The 15,237-nt window shown below is 41.3% G+C and overlaps 1 protein-coding gene across 13 annotated transcripts in view; it reads left to right on the top strand.

The window, feature by feature from the left end:
• Positions 1-15,237, top strand: part of LOC147004899 (protein DBF4 homolog A-like) — a 390,457-nt gene that overhangs the window by 188,806 nt on the left and 186,414 nt on the right. Inside the window, exons 1-2 of one of the 13 annotated variants that reach the window (XM_085836433.1) lie at positions 12,059-12,306; positions 12,841-12,977. The exons of 10 other annotated variants lie outside the window; for them this stretch is intronic. The gene's annotated coding sequence lies outside the window, so the exon portion shown is untranslated. Of the gene's footprint in view, positions 1-12,058; positions 12,307-12,840; positions 12,978-15,237 lie in introns of those variants that run through there. 2 more of the 13 variants (XM_085836440.1, XM_085836438.1) reach the window with 2 other exon arrangements.

Raw genomic sequence — 15,237 nt, 5'->3', positions numbered from 1 at the left:
TGTGTTTGCTTCTTTTTGTTCTTGAGCATTCAGGTTATGATGCTAGTATGAGATCTTATTTCTCTATGTTGGCACTTAGTGTTATGAACTTTCCTCTTGGCACTGCTTTCATTGTCTTCCATAAAGTTTGGGCATGTTGCATATTCATTTTCATTGAATTCTAGAAAATCCTTAATTTCTTTATTTCTGTCTTGACTCAATTTTATTCAATAAAGACTTTATTCAATAGAGACTTGTTCAGTTTTTATGAGTTTGTAGGCTTTCTATTGTTTCTGTTGTTACAATCTAGCTTGAATTTGTAGTAGTCTGATAGGATACAGAAAATTATTTCAGTTTTCTTATATCTGTTGAGTCTTGCTTTGATAATTTTGGAGAAAGTTCCATGAAGTGCTGAGAAGAAGATATATTCTTTTGTGTTTGGGTGAAATGTTACTAGGTCCATTTGATTCATAATGTCTGTTAGCTCCTGTATTAGTTAGGGTTTTACTGTTGTGAACAGACACCACGACCAAGATAAGTCTTATAAAAAAAAAAAAAAAAAAAAAAAAAAAGAACATTTAATTGGGGCTGGCTTACAGGTTCAGAGGTTCAGTCCATCATCAAGGTGTGAGCATGACAGTATCCAGGCAGGCATGGCGCAGTGAGAGTTGAGAGTTCTACATCTTCATCCAAAGGCTGATAGTGGAAGACTGACTTCCAGGCAACTAGGGTGAGGGTCTTAAGCCCACACCCACAGTGACACACCTACTCTTACCAGGTCAAACCTATTTGAACAAGGCCACACCTCCAAATGGTGCCAGTCCCTGGCCCAAAAATATACAAACCATCACAGCTCCATTATTTTTTGTTTAGTTTTTGTTTGGATGATCTGTCCATTGCTAAGAGTCAAATATTGAAGATTCTCACCATCAATGTGTGAGGGTCAACATGTACTTTGAACTTTAGTAATGTTTCTTTTACAACATTGGTGCTTTTGGTTTGGGGGCATAGATGCTAAAAATGAGATGTCATCTTGGTAGATTTTTTTCCTTTGATGAGTATGAAGTGTCCTTCCCCATCACCTTTCATTAATTTTGGTTTGAAGTTTATGTTTGTTAGATATTAGAATGGCTATACCAGCTTGCTTCATGTTTCTGTCCATTTGCTTGAAAAGTCTTTTCCCAACTCTCTGAGATAATATCTACCTTTGCTGTTGAGGTGTATTTCTCATATGCAACAGACTGACAGATCCCTTTTTCACATCCATCCTGTTAGCCTGGGTCTTTTTATTAGGGAATTGAGTTCATTGATATTGATCAATATTAATGATCAATTATTGTTGATTCCTGTTATATTGTTACATTGTTGGTGGTGTGTTTTTCTCCTTCTTGGTCTTGCCAGTATGAGATTATGTGTTTCCTGTGTTTTTATGGGTGTAGTTTTCCTTTTGGGTTGGAATTTTTCTTCTAGTACTTTCTGTAAGGCTGTATTTGTAGATAGATCTCATTTCAATCTTACATTATCATGGAAGATCTAGTTTTTCTCATGTATGGTGATAGATAGGTTTTCTGGCTATAGTAGTCTGTGCTGGCCTCTGTGATCTCTGAGAGTCTACAGCACATTTATCCAGGCCCTTCTGTATTCTAGAGTCTCCATTGAGAGGACAGGTATGATTCTGATAGGTCTGCCTTTACATTTTACTTAGCCTTCCCCCCTTGCAGATCTTAATACTCTTTTTCATTTTGTATATTTAGGGTTTTTTATTATCATGTGGTAAGGGAACTTTCTTTTCTGGTCCAATCTATTTTGTGTTCTTTAAGCTGCTTTTGTACCTTTATAGACATCTTGTTCTTTAGGTTAGGAAATTGTTCTTCTGTGATTTTGTTGAAAATATTTTCCGGGTCTTTGAGCTGGGATTCTTCTATTCCAATTTTTCAGGGCTTGCTGTAGTAGAGTAGCTGGGCTCTAGGTGCTGATTTCTGGGTTTATCTTTTTGGATGGGTGTTTTGTTCCTTTGTTTCTGTTTCTTCTCTGGTCTTCTGGCCAGTGGTTGAGCAGAGGATCTCTGCCCAAGTTAGGGCCTGTATTCTGGCACCTGGCATGGCCTTTGGTAGAGCATAGGGTCTTTGCCACCAGAGTTGGGGATTGGGAAATGGTGACAAGGAGAGGTAGGAAATTGTTGTATACCCCCAACCCCTCCCTTCTTCTCCTGTCATTTTCAATCCAACTGAATATAATTAACACTCTATATATTTAAGATAAACAGCACTGACACAATACGGGAGGTTGCATTTCTTTCCTAATAATACACTTGCAGACAAATCAAATGGTAAAATTCACTGTGAGCTAAGCTTGAAGGACTCTATTTAACCATTTCCTGTGAAAGTGTGTGTGTGTGGGTGGGTGTGTGTGTGTGTGTGGTGTGTGTGAGCGGTGTGTGTGTGTCTGGTGTTTAAGTGTGTTTGTGGTGTGTGTGTGTGTGTGTTTGTGTGTGTAGTGGGGTGATAGTCCTCCTCTCCCCAAGCTCCCAGAATAATGACTCTGAAACTCAAGTTATATTTACAAATACCTTGGTCATAAGCTTTGGCTCTTCCTCAAGTAGTTCATAAATTAATCATTCCATTTTTCTATTCTAAGTTCTGCCATGTGGCTGGTTATCTTTGCTCAGCTCCCATGCTTCTGTGCTCCTCCATGTTCCCTGGCTCTGTCCCATACTCCTTGCTTCCTACCAGAGCTCCCATCCTCTGCTTCCTGCTTTAGCTGCAGACCAATCAGCTTTGTTTGACAGGTGAAGCTTCCAAACAGACATAAGTTCCTTCTACAGGATCCTCCTTCTCATCCACCACCACTACCACCCCCGCCATCTTACCCTCAGATATTAGTTTTGATTTATCATCTTGGATAATGTGTGGATGATTTCACGGTTATGACTTAGCTTTTTCTTCTGTAAGAGTTCTTACCCTAGACACCATAGGGAGGTTGCATTTCTCTCCTAGTGGTGAATTCACAGACATGAACCAGTGAACAGTTCACTGTGAGCTAACCTTGAAGGACTATTTAACTGTTTCCTGCATGTCATTACTATTCAGATGATTTAGATGCCAGGCATCCTTGGTAATTCAGACCATACCCAACAAGTAGTGGATATTCTTTATCTTTCTAGTGCACAGTTAATGAATTTGAGGGAGATACATGCCTATTGGGATGGAGTCACCACATTCACTTGAATTGTACAGAAAGTACCTGCTGCTGATGGAAGGTCTACATAAAAAAAGAAAAAAGAAAAAAAAAGAAAAAAGAAAAAGCAGGTCAAATGGGAAGCTGCTTTTAGAAAGTGGACTCACAAAATTGGAAAAGAGCTCTTCCGGTCAGAAAAGCACCGGGGTATCTAGGGCGCAGGGTCGGCTGACACTCGCCAGCTACCCACAACACCCGCCACAGGATCTTAAGACTTCTGGAGAGTGGAACACAGCTTCTGCTCCAATCCAATTGCGTGCGGGACCTGAGACTGCATTAGTTATGGAAGCAGAAAACCGGCCTGAGTAGGACCACAGGCCTCTTCCGGCTGGACCAGCACCGGGGTACTGCCAGCTACCCACGACCCCCGCCACAGGATTTTGAGACTGCTGGTGAGTGGAACACAGCTTCTGCTCCAATCTTTAAACAGTGACAACGACAACAACTAACCGCAGAGATTACCAGATGGCGAAAGGTAAACATAATAATCTTACTAACAGAAACCAAGACCTCTCACCATCATCAGAACCCAGCACTCCCACTTCGCACAGTCCAGGGCACCCCAACACACCGGAAAAGCTAGACACGGATCTAAAAGCATATCTCATGATGATGGTAGAGGACTTCAAGAAGGACTTTAATAACACACTTAAAGAAATACAAAGGAACACTTGTAAAGAGGTAAAAGACAATAAAGAGGAAGCACAAAAATCCCTTAAAGAATTGCAGGAGAACACTGCTAAAGAGTTACAAATCCTTAAAGAAAAACAGGATAACATAATCAAACAGGTAGAAGTCCTTACAGAAAAACACATCCAAAAAGATGATGGAAATGAACAAAACCATACTAGACCTAAAAAGGGAAGTAGACACAATAAAGAAAACCCAAAATGAGGCAACACTGGAGATAGAAACCCTAGGAAAGAAATCTGGAACCATAGATACGAGCATCAGCAACAGAATACAAGAGATGGAAGAGAGAATCTCAGGTGCAGAAGATTCCATAGAGAACATCGGCACAACAATCAAGGAAAATGTAAAATGCAAAAAGATCCTAATTAAAACATCCAAGAAATACAGGACACATGGAGAAGACCAAACCTACGGATAATAGGAGTGGATGAGAATGAAGATTTTCAACTCAAAGGACCAGCAAACATCTTCAACAAAATTATAGAAGAAAACTTCCCAAACCTAAAGAAAGAGATGCCCATGAACATACAAGAAGCCTACAGAACTCTAAATAGACTGGACCAGAAAAGAAATACCTCCCGACACATAATAATGAGAACAACAAATGCACTAAATAAAGATAGAATACTAAAAGCAGTAAGAGAAAAAGGCCAAGTAACATATAAAGGCAAGCCTATCAGAATTACACCAGATTTTTCACCAGAGACTATGAAAGCCAGAAGATCCTGGACGGATGTTATACAGACACTAAAAGAACACAAATTCCAGCCCAGGCTACTATACCCAGCCAAACTTTCAATTAACATAGATGGAGAAACCAAAGTATTCCACGACAAAACCAAATTCACACATTATCTCTCCACGAATCCAGCCCTTCAAAGGATAATAACAGAAAAAAACCAATACAAGGACAGGAACCACGCCCTAGAAACAACAAGAAGGTAATCCCTCAACAAACCTAAAAGAAGACAGCCACAAGAACAGAATGCCAACTTTAACAACAAAAATAACAGGAAACAACAATTACTTTTCCTTAATATCTCTTAATATCAATGGACTCAACTCCCCGATAAAAAGACATAGACTAACAAACTGGCTACACAAACAAGACCCAACATTTTGCTGCTTACAGGAAACTCATCTCAGAGAAAAAGATAGACACTACCTCAGAATGAAAGGCTGGAAAACAATTTTCCAAGCAAATGGCATGAAGAAACAAGCTGGAGTAGCCATTCTAATATCTGATAAGATTGACTTCCAACCCAAAGTCATTAAAAAAGACAGGGAGGGACACTTCATACTCATCAAAGGTAAAATCCTCCAAGAGGTACTATCAATCCTGAATATCTATGCTCCAAATACAAAGGCAGCCACATTCATTAAAGAAACTTTAGTAAATCTCAAAGCACACATTGCACCTCATACAATAATAGTGGGAGACTTCAACACACCACTTTCACCAATGGACAGATCATGGAAACAGAAACTAAACAGGGACACAGTGAAACTAAGAGAAATTATGAATCAAATGGATCTGGCAGATATGTACAGAACATTCTATCCTAAAACAAAAGGATATACCTTCTTCTCAGCACCTCATGGTACCTTCTCCAAAATTGACCACGTAATTGGGCACAAAACAGGCCTCAACAGATACAAAAATATTGAAATTGTCCCATGCATCCTAACAGGTCACCATGGACTAAGGCTGATCTTCAATAACAAAATAAATAATAGAAAGCCAACATTCACGTGGAAACTGAACAACACTCTTCTCAATGATACCTTGGTCAAGGAAGGAATAAAGAAAGAAATTAAGGACTTTTTAGAGTTCAATGAAAATGAAGCCACAACATACCCAAACTTATGGGACGCAATGAAAGCATTTCTAAGAGGAAAACTCATAGCTCTGAGTGCCTCCAAAAGGAAACTAGAGAGAGCACACATTAGCAGCTTGACAACACACCTAAAAGCACTAGAACAAAAGGAAGCAAATTCACCCAAGAGGAGTAGACGGCAGGAAATAATCAAACTCAGGGGCGAAATCAACCAAGTGGAAACAAGAAAAACTATTCAAAGAATCAACCAATCAAGGAGCTGGTTCTTTGAGAAAATCAACAAGATAGATAAACCCTTAGCCAGACTCACTAGAGGGCACAGGGAAAGCATCCTAATTAACAAAATCAGAAATGAAAAAGGAGACATAACAACAGATCCTGAAGACATCCAAAACACCATCAGATCCTTCTACCAAAGGCTATACTCAACAAAACTGGAGAACCTGGATGAAATGGAGAAGTTCCTAGACAGATACCAGGTACAGAAAGTTGAATCAAGATCAGGTTAATGATCTAAACAGCCCTATATCCCCCAAAGAAATAGAAGCAGTCATTAATAGTCTCCCAACTAAAAAAAGCCCAGGACCAGATGGGTTTAGTGCAGAGTTCTATCAGACCTTCAAAGAAGATCTAATCCCAGTTCTTCACAAACTATTCCACAAAATAGAAACAGAAGGTACTCTACCCAACTCATTCTATGAAGCCACAATTACTCTGATACCTAAACCACAAAAAGACCCAACAAAGATAGAAAACTTCAGACCAATATCCCTTATGAATATTGATGCAAAAATCCTCAATAAACTTCTTGCTAACCGAATCCAAGAACACATCAAAACAATCATCCATCCTGACCAAGTAGGTTTCATCCCAGGGATGCAGGGATGGTTCAATATATGGAAATCCATCAACGTAATCCAGTATATAAACAAACTCAAAGACAAAAACCACATGGTCATCTCGTTAGACTCGGAAAAAGCATTTGACAAGATCCAACACCCATTCATGATAAAAGTCTTGGAAAGATCAGGAATTCAAGGCCCATACCTAAACATGATAAAAGCAATCTACAGCAAACCAGTAGCCAACATCAAAGTAAATGGTGAGAAGCTTGAAGCAATCCCTCTAAAATCAGGGACTAGACAAGGCTGTCCACTTTCTCCATACCTATTCAACATTGTACTTGAAGTCCTAGCCAGAGCAATTCGACAACAAAAGGAGATCAAAGGGATACAAATTGGAAAAGATGAAGTCAAAATATCACTTTTTGCAGATGATATGATAGTATATATAAGTGACCCTAGAAATTCCACCAGAGAACTCCTAAGCCTGATAAACAGCTTCGGTGAAGTAGCTGGATATAAAATTAACTCAAACAAATCAATGGCCTTTCTCTACACAAAGAATAAACAGGCTGAGAAAGAAATTAGGGAAACAACACCCTTCTCAATAGTCACAAATAATATAAAATATCTTGGCGTGACTCTAACTAAGGAAGTGAAAGATCTGTATAATAAAAACTTCAAGTCTCTGAAGAAAGAAATTCTAGAAGATCTCAGAAGATGGAAAGATCTCCCATGCTCATGGATTGGCAGGATCAACATTGTAAAAATGGCTATCTTGCCAAAAGCAATCTACAGATTCAATGCAATCCCCATCAAAATTCCAAATCAATTCTTCAACGAATTAGAAAGTGCAATCTGCAAATTCATCTGGAATAACAAAAAACCTAGGATAGCAAAAACTCTTCTCAAGGATAAAAGAACCTCTGGTGGAATCACCATGCCGGACCTAAAGCTCTACTACAGAGCAATTGTGATAAAAACTGCATGGTACTGGTATAGTGCAGACAAATAGACCAATGGAATAGAATTGAAGTCCCAGAAATGAACCCACACACCTATGGTCACTTGATCTTCGACAAGGGAGCTAAAAACATCCAGTGGAAGAAAGACAGCATTTTCAACAAATGGTGCTGGCACAACTGGTTGTTAACATGTAGAAGAATGCGAATCGATCCATTCCTATCTCCTTGTACTAAGGTCAAGTCTAAGTGGATCAAGGAACTTCACATAAAACCAGAGACACTGAAACTTATAGAGGAGAAAGTGGGGAAAAGCCTTGAAGATATGGGCACAGGGGAAAAATTCCTGAATAGAACAGTAATGGCTTGTGCTGTAAGATCGAGAATTGACAAGTGGGACCTCATGAAACTACAAAGCTTCTGCAAGGCTAAAGACACCATCAATAAGACAAAAAAAACCACCAACAGATTGGGAAAGGTTCTTCACCTATCCTAAATCAGATAAGGGACTAATATCCAATATATATAAAGAACTCAAGAAGGTGGACTCCAGAAAGTCAAATAACCCCATTAGAAAATGGGGCTCAGAACTGAACAAAGAATTCTCACCTGAGGAATACCGAATGGCAGAGAAACACCTGAAAAAATGTTCAACATCCTTAATCATCAGGGAAATGCAAATCAAAACAACCCTGAGATTCCACCTCACACCAGTCAGAATGGCTAAGATCAAAAATTCAGGTGACAGCAGATGCTGGCGAGGATGTGGAGAAAGAGGAACACTCCTCCATTGTTGGTGGGATTGCAAGCTTGTACAACCACTCTGGAAATCAGTCTGGCGGTTCCTCAGAAAATTGGACATAGTACTACCGGAGGATCCAGCAATACCTCTCCTGGGCATATATCCAGAAGATGTCCCAACCGGTAAAAAGGACACATGCTCCACTATGTTCATAGCAGCCCTATTTATAATAGCCAGAAGCTGGAAAGAACCCAGATGTTCCTCAACAGAGGAATGGATACAGAAATTATGGTACATTTACACAATGGAGTACTACTCAGCTATTAAAAAGAATGAATTTATGAAATTCCTAGCCAAATGGATGGACCTGGAGGGCATCATCTTGAGTGAAATAACACAATCACAAAAGAACTCACACAATATGTATTCACTGATAAGTGGATATTAGCCCAGAAACTTAGGATAATCAAGATATAAGATACAATTTGATAAACGCATGAAACTCAAGAAGAATGAAGACCAAAGTGTGGACACTGTGCACCTTCTTAGAATTGGGAACAAAACACCCAGGGAAGGAGTTACAGAGACAAAGTTCGTAGCTGTGATGAAAGGATGGACCATTTAGAGACTGCTGTATCCAGGGATCCATCCCATAATCAGCTTCTAAACGCTGACACCATTGCATACACTAGCAAGATTTTGCTGAAAGGACCCAAATATAGCTGTCTCTTGTGAGACGATGCCGGGGCCTAGCAAACACAGGAGTGGATGTTCACAGTCAGCTATTGGATGTATCACAGGGCTCCCAATGGAGAAGCTAGAGAAAGTACCCAAGGAGCTAAAGGGATCTGCAACCCTATTGTTGGAACAACATGATGTACTAACCAGAACCCTGGAGCTCTTGTCTCTAGCTGCATATGTATCGAAAGATGACCTAGTTGGCCATCAATGGAAAGAGAGGCCCATTGGACTTGCAAACTTTATATGCCCCAATATAGGGGAATGCCAGGGCCAAAAGAATGGGAATGGGTGGGTAGGGAAGTGGGGGGCACTATGGGGGACTTTTGGGATAGCATTGGAAATGTAATTGAGGAAAATATGTAATAAAAATATTAAAAATCAAAAAAAAGAAATTATTTAGCATATTCCAAATAACCTAAAATGTGAAAAAGTGAGCACTCTATTTAGAGCAATGTAATAATAAAACTTTGCATTAAATTTGTATAATGCTTTGGGTAGGATGGCCATTTTTACTATATTAATGCTATTGACCTATGATCATGGGAGATCTTTCCAACTTCTGATATCTTCTCAATTTTTTTCTTCAATGACTTAACAATCTTTTCATAGAAGTCATTCTTTCACTTGCTTGGTTAGAATTATCTGAAGATATTTTCAATTGTGAAAGATATTCCCTGATTTCTTGCTCATCCCACTTGACATTTGTATATAAGAAGGCTACTGATTTTGGGGAATTACTTTTGTATCCAGATACTTTGCTGAAAGTGTTATCAGCAGTCAGGGTTCCCTGGTTGGAATTTTCAGTCATTTATGTATACTATCATATCATCCCTCTTGTGGGATATTCAGTAGACAAGACTGCTCAGACACAGGTTTAAATCAATAGAAAATCTTTATTATTCAGTCGGAGACTATACTGGGTGTTCGTGATCCCAATGTAGCCCTGGGACTTTCTCAGGGTGAGTTTTCAAGCACACAAAAAGGTCTCAGTTGACATACTTCAATTAATAAGAGCAGTGAGCCAGAAGCAGAGCCCACAGAAGCTGAAAAGCAAGGTTAGTACATTTAGAGCCTTCCTCAGAACTATGGGTTTGATGGATTAGGTCTTTGTTTTCATTTGGGCAGGTGGTGGTGTCTACCTCCTGAGTTTTACAGTCTGAAGGGTACTTCCATCATGGAGTCAGTTATGCTATGGTCTGTGGACCTACTACAGTCTGAGGTCTGTTATAATCTGCAAATAAAGATACTTTGACCTCTTCACTTCCAGTTTTATTTCCACTAGTTGTCTATTGTTCTTGCTAAGACTTCAGGTTCTATATTGAATAGGAATGGAGAGAGTAGACAATCTTATCTTGTTCCTTTTAGTGGAATTGCTTTGAGTTTCTCTTAATTTAAGTTCATGCTGCCAATGGTTTTGCTGTAAGTTGTCTTTATTGATTACGTATGTCCCCTGCATCCCAAATCTGTTCACAGCTCTTACGATGAAGGGATGTTGGGTTTTTCTGCAATTGATGAGATGATCACGTGGTTTTTTGTCTTTCGGTTTTTTATATGTTGGATTACATTTATTGATTTACATATGTTGAGTCATTTCTGCATCTTTGTGATAAAGCCTACTTGATCTAATTCTTAATCTTCTCTCTCTCTCTCTTTTGTTCTGAGGGTCAAATGCCAATATATAGATTTCAAAATCTATAAAGCTCAAGTTCTAATTATGTTAATATGTGTGTTATTATTATTTCATCCTGGTGAGCCTCTAACATTTGATAGGGGCAGTGTCTTATTTAGGGCTTTATTGCTGTGAAGAGACAGCATGACCAAGGCAACACTTATCAAGACAATATTTGATTGGAGTTGGCTTACAGGTTCAGAGGTTCAGTGTATTGTCATCAGGGTGGGAGCATGGAAGTGTCGAGGCTGGCATATGGCAGGAGGAGCTGAAGGAGCTGAGAGTTCTATGACTTCATCTGAAGGCTGCTAGGAGAAGACTGGCTTCCATGCAGCCAGGAGGAGGGGGTTAAAGCCTACACCCACAGTGGTACACCTATTCCAACAAAGCTACACTTTTGAATAGTGCCACGCCCTAGGTAGGGAAAGTGGCCTGAGAAAGTAGTTTCCCTTATCTATTACTGGTGCAGGTTTGAAGTTGACAGATATAGGAGGAAGCAAACGTATCGCAGAATATCCAGCGGACTCACACTTCACAAGCCTTCCTAGACCTCTAGGAGACATCTGATTCTTCTGGAGTTGGGTTAACCACTCTCCCTTAGGTATCAAAATTAAAATGAAATTAAATGCCAATGAAAAAGAAAATATGTGGAGAATGGACAGATGTCTCAGAGGTTTAAAACACTAAGTGTTCCTCCCGAGAAAATGAGTTGGATTCCCAGAACCCACAAAACCTTCTGTAACCCCAGTCCTAGGGACCCAACATTCTCTTTGGGCCTCCAACCATAGATACTGCATACACATGGCGGGTGCACAGACACACCTGTCAGCAAAATACTTCATACGACTAAAAGCATTGAAAACCGCCTTGGGCAAATTTTTACCAAAAAGGCTTTTCTTAATTGCACCTGAAAACGTGTGACTCACGCCCAGCACACAGTAGGCCCTCAGTCCAGATCTGTGTCAAAACTGACTTGTCCTGCACTCAAGGCATGGTCGCTTGGAAACACAAGCAATAGTAGTAGCTAGTGAGCAACCCTGCAGCTCCTCGCAGACCTCTGGAGCGAATTCGGGGTGTGGCCACTGTGCAGGTGACCTCCATCACCTCTCCTTCTTTGGTCTGCAGTCTCCTTCTTGGGTTTTGGGGTGCCGATGGTCGCGTCGCCTTGGAGACCAGCTAGCTGTGCGGGGAGGGAACTACATTTCCTAGCTACACTGGTGCGCGTGGCCGGATGCGGCGCGGGGGCAGTGCACCACCAGGCCCGCTGCGCACCCGGCTCGCTCCCCGCTGGCCGCCCGCCCCGGCCTCCGCCTGGGGATGAGGTGGGAGGCGCTAGAAGCCACTTAGGTACAGCCTGGCGCCCGAAGCGGCGCTCGCTAGCTGCCCTCGCCACCGAAGCGCCCGCCAGGCACAATGCAGCACTGAGGCAAACGCGGCTGCGGCAGAGGCAGCGGCTCGGGCTGGGAAGGGGCGGTTGGGAGCCCGAGCCCCGGGCCGGGGCAGGAGCAGCTGAGCGCCGCCACCATGCAGGCAGCAGCGGCCGCGTCCTTCTGGCTGCTCTGCGTCTTGGGGACCTGCCCCGAGGCGCGCTGCGGTCGGGCAGGTAAGTTCGCAGCTGCTGGGGCGTCCAGGACACTTTGGAGCCTGGAAGGACCCCGAAAAGCCGCACCCGCAATTCCACAGTGCGCGGTTTTTTATTTTTATTTTTTGAAGGGCGGCGCGGAAGGGGTGTAAGCACACATGTGTGGGGGACACGAGGATGCATCAGCAATCTGGGATCAAATGCTCTTTCTTTCTTTCTTTCTTTCTTTCTTTCTTTCTTTCTTTCTTTCTTTCTTTCTTTCTTTCTTTCTTTCTTTCTTTCTTTCTTTTTTTTTTTCTCTTTCCTCCTGCAAAAGAAGAGTCTCCTTCAGGAGAATGGGAAAGGGGTGCCCTGTTTCTGGGCCCGGAGATGCTCCAGGGGAGCTGGTTCCAGGGTTTTCCAGCTGGTGTCTCTGCGTCCTTCCCAGTTAGGTCCGGGAGGGAGGAGGCGGGGGAATAAAGGTGATGAGGACCGCAGGATGGAGGCCTGTGGGTCAGGGTCATTATTTTTTGCTGTTTCTCTCCACTCCCTCCTTCCCTCCTGCCTGCCTGCAAGGAGTCGCCTCACTGAAAGGACTGGAGAGGGGGAACGAAAACCGCTTCCTGGAGCGCCAGAGCATCTTGGGCGGCGAGGACGAAACTCAGCACGACCAGCTCAACACTCGGGTGAGGGGCGACCCTGGCGGACCGCAGGTGAGTGGCAGGGTTCTGGAGGTGGTCCTCTACGCTGCCCAGGGACTCCGCATTTGCTTAGGGTTGCCCTGGAAAAGCGGTGTACCGGGTGAAAAGAGCACAGTCCTAATGTGATTCCCGCATGATTCTCTTGGTGCAAGTGCAAAAAGGAGGAAAAAAGGAACCGAAAGAAGGGTAGGCTAATGTTTTGCAGAGGTGCTAGGGGGTAGGGGTAGCATTGGATGCACCTAGTAGCCCTGTAACCTGAGCTAGGGACAAGAGGCACAGACCCCCATCTCCTTAGTCAAGCAAAAACTGCATGGGGTAGGAGGAGATTCTATTTAGGCAGGATATATGCATCATCACCTTTGTTGTTTTAACTCTGAGAGAAAACATTATCAACCAAGATGATTATTGTAGAAAGAAGAGAGGAGAAGAAAACTAGGCTGCTCTAAGAAACCAAACTAAAATAAACAACATCTCAAAATCCCCTGGTCACTCAGATTTTTGAACACCAGAGACATGCCCATTCAGTCCTAACTTAATGTCCGAAAACGGGTCCTCCTCGGGTGCGATCGTTTTATTGAGCACTTACATTGCTCTAAAAACTAACTTATTTCAGTACTTGCATTTTAATCAATACCAAACATCTATAGATACAAATGAGTACTGGCTAACTCTAGCAAACATTTTTGGGACCGTAAGTGTTTTTATGTTTGTATGGATCAAGCTGACAATTTGTTCATCTACAAGTGCATCTGAAGTTCATGTAGTTGGTAATTGAAAACTTTACTTAAGTAAAGATAAGCTGGGCAGTTTCATATCATAAATACATTCAACACTAACATAACTGTGATGTGATAATGTACTCAGTTATTCACGTGTGTGACATATTTAAAGAGTGAAAAATATTTAAGTCTATATTTGCACTCGAATATTTGGCTCCATTAAAAGTTTGTTGACATAGGTAGAAATTCAGGGTAACTTGTAGTATCCATGGATGTTAGATTAATGTAGTAGAGAACTTAACATGTCCAGCTCTTAATGAAGGATTTTATTATCTGAATTAATGCTTGGCATCTGCTTGTTTCTCTTGTTAAATTTTGGCTTGTTTCCAAGGAAAACCTGCAGAAGGGAACCTGTCTTATTTTTCAGTTAGTTAATAATTATTCCTGTGAGGGAGTATTCTGATGCTTGTTTGTAGCCTCTGATTAAAAAGAAAAAAAACAATCTAGACACACACACACACAAACTAAACAGAGGAATATAGTGAATCCTAGCTTCAGTGACTGGGAACTTACAGTCCATCTTGCTTTTCTCTGCCTCCTACTGGCCTGCTCCTTTCTGTATTACTTTGAAGCAAGCAACTGATGCTTTGTTTATTAACATTTTCAGTAATAAAACTCTGAAAGATAAGGGCTATATTAAAAATGCAACTCTGAATTGCCACAGTAAAAATAAGATTAATTCTTTGATGCTATAAAACAACCATTCTTTCAGAAACACTTATCTCAAAAATATACTTATATGTTTGTTACACAGACACACAGACACACAGACACAGACACACACACACACACACACACACACACACACACTCATTTTGAGCCAGAGCTAAAAGAAAGGGCATACTTAGTTCATTGAAGTCTCTTTTAGTGTATGATTTCTTCTACCTATGCTTTTGTCTTTATTTTAATTTGCCTTTTAATTGGTTCTTATTTTTAATTTTCATTGAAATTTACTTATTGAGACATGACGTCTTTTATTCTGTATAGAGTTTTCCATGGTCAGGAATTTGCTGATGTAGACAGTGTGTAAGAGCAAGCCCCAGAGTCTTTGTGGGAAGGGAAGGAAGGATGGAGAGGAGCAGAGATGCAGAGAGAGGGGTGTGAGGGAACAGACGCAGGACCTCTGTCTCTGCCGCCCGCTGACCATGACCTCATATTCGCCCACTTTGTGATGATAGAAGGAAGGCCACTGCTTCTGAGAAAATGAGTGTTGTTTTCTCTCTCAATGTTTCTGGAACACCTCTTCTGAGATGTTTTAACTCAGATGGGCCTCTCCATATGGGGCATACGATACGATAGGCCCTTCACAAGGAAACTTTGCAGCTGAGGTGAATGAGACTGTTGTTTGGTAGAACTTAGGTTAAACATGTATAGATGACTACTCCGAGTCAGAATTGGAAGTAATGCTATTTATAATTATGGCAAATTATCCTCGGTATCTAAAGGTACACACAGCACATTTTGATATCTCCATCACCCAGGGAGTCAATGTA

This window comes from Mus caroli, unplaced genomic scaffold (genome assembly GCF_978045245.1).
Source record: "Mus caroli unplaced genomic scaffold, Mus_caroli_1 scaffold_4, whole genome shotgun sequence".
Taxonomy (NCBI): Eukaryota; Metazoa; Chordata; class Mammalia; order Rodentia; family Muridae; genus Mus; species Mus caroli.
The sequence above is the reverse complement of the archived record's forward strand: the minus strand, read 5'-3'. Positions and strand labels throughout refer to the sequence as shown.